Here is a 7146-nt window from a genome sequence, read left to right on the forward strand (position 1 = left end):
AAACAGTGTATTAATTAATTCAAAATGTGGAGAACTTAAATATTTAATATACGTGAAACATATAAGAGTACCCATGATCTTGTTTTTAAAAAAATAATATTAACTTTCATATTCCAATTCAAATTTTAGGTTTTTTTTAATAAGATATAAAAGCTAGAAGTTTTAAATAATTTAATGGACATTTAATTGATTCAATAATGATGAGATTTTAATCATTTCAAATTAATTTTCTCTCCCAATTTCAGTCATTTCAATTAAAATAAAAATGGTTTAATGCACATTTAATGACTCAAAATATCTTTTCAAATACCAATTGTTGCTACTTCAAGTGGTAATGCTGGTTCCCTTTAAGCAAAGTATGAAGTTCAAATTTTGTGGATGAAAAAATATATAGTGAAGTTAGTCTTACATACTTGTGTATGTTCCCGGCCCGGACAAGATTGCATCTAGTACGATGATATATGTGAGAAACAAAAAAAAAATCATTTTAAATTAAATTACATCAACCAATTTTCATTTTCTTTTAAGAATAAATAAATTGTTTTCGATGGACTAAGGATCATTTAATTAACTTAATAATGGTGGATATTATTTCAAATTAATTCATCCTCTCACTTTTAGTTTTCTTCTCTTAGATTAAAAATAAAAATGGTTTAATGAGCTTAATTGGCTTATTAATATGTATTTATTGTTTTTTATATCTTAAATTAGAGATGAAAATGAATAGAGTTTATAAAATTTTAAATATGATAATTTTGGAATATTTCTTAAGCATTTTAGAATCATAATTATATCTACGTAATTGTAGTAATGTATGTGAGTTGTTTTAAATTAAAATTCCTTAGGATTGCAGACGAAGTTTGCTGTTTTTTTGGATGAACATAAAATATTGTAATATTTAATAATTTATATATCTAATATATAGTCATATTTAGAATATAATTAATAGTTTTAAATTTTTAATTACACGTACGTTTTCCATATTTGATAAAAACATAGTGGTGCTAATAACTTCTTTATGTTTGATTAAAAGTGGCTAGTAATTAATAATTATAATATTTTTTATGTTATTATTGTATAATCTAATACAAAATAAATGATAGAATTATATTGTATTGAATACTAAACAGTATTTTTATTTTATTTTTTTAATTCATCATATAACAATTTAATAAAACTTACCCACATGATTAGGTTGTTATGGTTATTTGTTCTTCAAGGAAGTCCACATGATTTTGTTTTCAATTGTATTTTATTTTTCGTTGATTCATTATTATTTATATTTTTGTAATTATAAATTATGTTTATGAATGTCTAGTTTTATTAAATTTAATAACATGGTATTGAATTTTGAACAATTGAAAATATTAAAGATCAAAGATATACTTCATAATATCAAGTGTCACATGATAATGATAGTGTAATGTCACCATGGACTATAGTTCATGTGTATCTTACATTTAATTCTAGAAGACGAGGTTATCATTACATAAAATAGTAGGTTGTGGTTATTAATCTTAATTATATTGAGAGATAATCATTTCTGCCTAATCGTATAAAAAATGCATATAAAAATTAAGGGAAGAAATTCTACACAAAAGAAAACTATGAGAGATCAAAACCACAATTTATAGTTCTGAGTGCTAATTGGGAATGGCATGTAACATCATATTACACAATATCTGCCACTTTGAATACTGTTATAGTTTTAGATAGAAAGTTAATAGAATGATAATTTTTTTTACATGTATGTTAGATTATGAAAACCACAAATGATGAAAAGTATGTATTTTAGACAAAACCCTAATTAGTGAAGTGATAAATTTCAAATATTGTAATTTCGGATTTTACATATTTCCACATAAATTTCTTATAAATTACTATTTTTACCTATTTTTGTTAACCTATGTGAGTTAGTCTAAAAATTATCAAAAATAGGGATGTATTGTGTAGTTTTTTGTTTGAACCATAAATACATGTAACATTTTTGGGGTGAGAATACATGTAAATTTAATAATTGAAATGGTTATATTTAAAATTTAATTAATAATTTTATTGATTTAATTACACTCACTTTTTTAATACTTGATAATATATGTGGTTTTAATGACTACTTCATGTTTGACTAAAAGTGGATAATAATTAATAACTATAAAATTTGGTGTTATTATAGCATGAGTTTGCTGGGAATCCTTCCTAATTGATGTGAAAACAAGACCAATAAACATTGGTAGATGAATCATTGAATAATTCAATGATGGCTATTCAAAGGTCTTGGAATTATTCATTGAATCTTGAGAATTATGAAGTCTAACTTAGAAAGTTGGATTAACACTTTTCAAAGTGTCTTGAAAAGTATAACAACAATTTAATCTTTCACTACATCTTATGATGGAGTCTTCATCTCATTCACTATATACAGGGGACTTGTGAGGAAGAGATACAACAAGCAAATGAGAAAAACAACATAGAGAGAAAATGACAGAGTTTATATTTACATAGTGTGAGATTTATATTCCTAGTGAGATATTAGAGAGTTTGTATTTTCATCATTTTTGGATGAGATTGAGTGTTATCCTCTTTGTAAGAGAGAGTCAAATATTGTAATCATACTTTCTATAGTGAAGATATTTTATGGAAAAGGTCCTATGGTTCTTATACTCTTCTATATTTTCTTTATCTACTTGCTGTTTTCACAAGTGCTCATTTTACATCATACAGAAGATGAAAATTGGTTCTGAATTTCCCTATAGTGGTATTAGAGCTCCGAGGTTAATTCAGGGAGTTTAGCCTCTGTATTCCAAGATGGAAGGAGCCGCTAATATCTCATTTGATGAAGATATTTTCAAGTTGATAGCTGACAACTATTTCTATTGGCAGTCCATGATGGCTGATCATTTATACTGCAAGGATATACATGAGCCTATTTCTTGCAAAGACAAGCCAAAAGATAAGGGTGACAGAGATTAGGAGGTTTCGAATCGAAAAGTTGTTGCAATGATTTGAAAGTATATTGATAGAAGTTTATTTGAGCATGTGTCCACATACACAAATGCTTATGAGTTGTGGTCGAAACTTGAATCTATGATTCAAAAGAAAACTCCTAGAAATAAAGCATGTCTTGTTCGAAAGCTGGTGAAACTCGACTACAAAGATGGTCAGAGCATGATAGAGCACTTGAATTAATTTAAGGGTCATGTCAATCAATTGACAAAGATAGATATGAAGATAGATGATAAGTTGCAAGCACTTATGCTATTGAGTTTGTTGCCTAAAAGTTGGGATACATTGGTGGTCACGCTCAACAACTCAGTCCCTCATGGGAATGTCTCAATGGACACTGTTTCAGACAGTATATTGAATGAAGAATCCAGAAGGAAAGAATGGAGTACATCCTTCCACTCAGAAACAAATATTGTGGAGAGACGTGGAAGAAGTGAAACTCATGGGATGAGTGAATCTCATGGAAGAAGCAAAAGCAAATTTAGAGGTCGCCTTCAATCTCGTATGAGGTTAATAACATGCTATTATTATAGTAAAGAATGACATAAAAAATCTGAATGTAGGTCCTTAAAGAGAAACCAGAAAGCTAGAAATGTCCATGAAGATTTAGTTGATCCAAGGAAAAATGGTCATAAGTCTACCATAACCGTCGTCGTAGATGATGATGTTCTCCTCATTAGAGAAGACAATTACCTAAATGTTGCATATGGTGATTGTGCTTGGATCGTTGACTCTTGTGCTTCTTTCCATGTAAGTCCACATTAAGATTTCTTCTCAAACTACAAGAAAGATGATTATGATACTGTGAAAATGGGAAACCATGTTACTAGCAAAATTGCGGGAATTGGTGATATTGTGCTGCTAACAGACATAGGAAGCAAGCTTATACAGAAGGAGGTGAGACATATCCCAAATATGCATCTCAACCTTATCTCAACAGGTAAGTTGGATGATGTTGGTTTTGTAAGCCACTTTGGTGCTGGAAAATGGAAACTAGCAAAAGGCAAACTCGTTATTGCTAGAGGCTCGAAGGAAGGATCTTTGTACATTATGTAAGGAAGAATTTGTTCTAGAGAAGCAAATGTTGCTACCGACTCCAAAGATCTTTGGCATATGTGATTGGGGCACATGAGTGAGAAGACACTTCAGATTCTCGCCAAAGACCATCTTTTAGGTATAAAAGGTCAAATTTTAGATACATGTATGAATTGTCTTTATGGTAAACAACATAGATTCAATTTTCAAAGAACAGACAATCCCCCACGGAGAGATGAAGTACTTGAATTGGTGCATTCAGATGTTTGTGCTCCATCTGAAAGATCTCTTGGAGGAGCCTACTACTTCGTCACATTCATAGACGATCATTCGAGAAGAGTATGGGTATAATTGTTGAAAAGCAAAGATCAAATACTATCAAAATTCAAAGAGTTTCATGCACTAGTAGAACGTGAGACTAGGTAGAAGTTGAAGTGTCTGAAGGCAGACAATGGTGGAGAGTATCGTGGTCCATTTGAAGCCTAATGCAAGGCTTTTGGTATCATATTGGAGAAGACACCACCAAAGACTCCCCACTTGAATGGAGTAGCTAAGAGGATGAACTGCACAATTTTAGAGAAGATCAAATTCATGTTGCAAGATGCTAATCTCCCCAAGTCTTTTTGGGGTGAAGTAGTGAAGACTGCAGTAGATCTCATAAATCGAACACCTTCAAGACCTCTGAATGAAGAAATTCCAAAAGAAGTATGGTACAAAAGAATGCATCCTTCAACCACCTGAGAGTATTCAGATGTAGAGCCTTCGTTTACATTCCAAAAGATGAGAGAAAGTAGTCGGATGCTAAGACCAAGGAGTGCATTTACCTTGGGTCTCCAAAAGATGAATTTGGGTACAGACTATGATATCCGATAAACAAGAAAATTGTGAGAAGTAGAGATGTCGTGTTCTTTGAGGATCAGACGATCAAAGATGTTCAGAAGAAAAGTGAGTGCAAGTTCAAAGTTCACATTGATTCAAGGGGAGAGATTCCTCAACAAACAGATCCTAATCATCAGATAGATCAAGAACAGATAGACCAACATGCATATCCTACTTACACGGAACTTGACCAGATTAATGAAAAATCAGATCATGATGAAGTGGTGGTAGACACACAAATGCATCAAGAACCCGAGCTACTAGAGCATCAGATGCAAGTTGAGTTGAGGTGCTCTGGAAGAGGCAAAATACCTTCTTCAAAGTATCCTAAAGAATATTATATCACATTGACAGATAATGATAAACTTGAAGATTTCTCAGAAGCTATGTATACATATGATAAAGAAGAGTGGATTAAAGCCAAGGAAGATGAGATGAACTCGTTACATGAGAACCACACTTATGATCTGGTGTAGTTGTCCAAAGGAAGAAAAACCTTGAAAAACAAATGGGTTTATAGGCTTAAAGTTGAAGAAGGAAGCTCAAGACTAAGGTACAAAGCTGGAATTGTTGTGAAAGGATGCAATAAGAGTAGCATTGGGTCTAGCAGCTAGCCTAGACTTAGAAGGTGAACAACTTAATGTCAAAATAACTTTCTTACATGGAGACATCAAAGACGAAATCTATATGGAGCAACCAGAAGGTTATGATGAACCAGACAAGGAACACCTAGTGTGTCGTCTGAATAAGAATTTATATGGTCTGAAACAAGCTCTGAGACATTGGTACAAGAAGTTTGAATCTTTCATGACCAAATACAGTTTCACAAAGACAACTGGTGATCATTGTGTATTCATTAAAAGGTATGAAGATGGAAACTTTATTATCCTCGTCTTATATGTTGATGATGTAATGCCCCGAAATTTACTCCAAAATTTTTTTGCTCAAAAATGGGTAATTTTTTTTTATAATGATGCCATATAAAATTTATTTCCTTATATTCGTTTCATTTTCGGAACATCACTTTAAGTAACATACAATATGAAAAATCAAAAACACCATTACCTAAAGGTAAAAAAAATATAACTCTATAACTTTGAATCATACGTCATTAGAATATCATGAAATGTTGGTACAAAGTACAAGGCAGAACCCAATGGACGCCCAAATAAAACTACTCCAAAATAAATACCCTACACTAATCCATGCCCCCTCATGGGACATCGAAAGGCAGTAACTCTGAATCCTGACTGAGTGATCCATCTGAACAAAACGTGAATAGAAGACAAATAGAAAGAATGGGGAGTAAGACATCTAATAAATATTACTCATTGACGACATGGAATTACACGGAATATCACATCCAGACAGACACGCATAATTAACACAATATATACATCATATATAAAAATGCACAATGATGAATGATGTTATAATCTCAGATTATGAGGATCAAAGTCCACAATCTCAATGTATGAATGTTATGCTTGTTTCATCCATCCTTTCACCAATATCCTCCCAATATACTATTCAGAAATAACCACGAGTACAGGTCCCATAACAAGCCGATTTGAACGCACCAAAATTATTCCTCGCAAAGATATATGATCGATTTGTTCCAAAGAACTGTCCATTTTAGGATGGTGTCGTATCAAACACTTTTTGGACATCCCTCTCATTGATCCTGATTGTAGAGAGGGTTGTTAGAGATCGTCTAGTTTGCACTGTGAGAACTGTCTGATCCAACAGAATACCTCATCCAGGAATACAAGGGACTCGTCTCACCTAGACTCACCCTCAAGACTTTGCTGACGAACCACCGTCATCGTCATCCCTCTCAACATCTTGGGGCTCGGTCGTCTCCCGTAAATTTCCTCTCCACTACTTCATTATCCATAATGAGTATGCACACTAGCCGAGGTTAGCCGATTAAATCTTTTAATCATTATTTTATGTGATCGGCCCAACCTAAGACATCTCCCAGATGAATGTTTCTTGTGAAACTCGAACTTACGTCAAAACGTAAATAGATGAATAACATTCCTACCACTACGAACCATCGCTGAATTACCCTGGACAACCACATGGTTAATCCTCTTACGGTCAGACGACCTCGCTGCATGGTATCATGTAATCCTTTTTTGGGCATCGCCCTAATCACGACATCACAGTCGGAAACCTTGCCCTAAATAGACGCAAGAACAAAGGTACTTGTATAAGTTTGTCAAT

This window comes from Lupinus angustifolius, chromosome LG08, assembly GCF_001865875.1.
Source record: "Lupinus angustifolius cultivar Tanjil chromosome LG08, LupAngTanjil_v1.0, whole genome shotgun sequence".
NCBI lineage: Eukaryota > Viridiplantae > Streptophyta > Magnoliopsida > Fabales > Fabaceae > Lupinus > Lupinus angustifolius.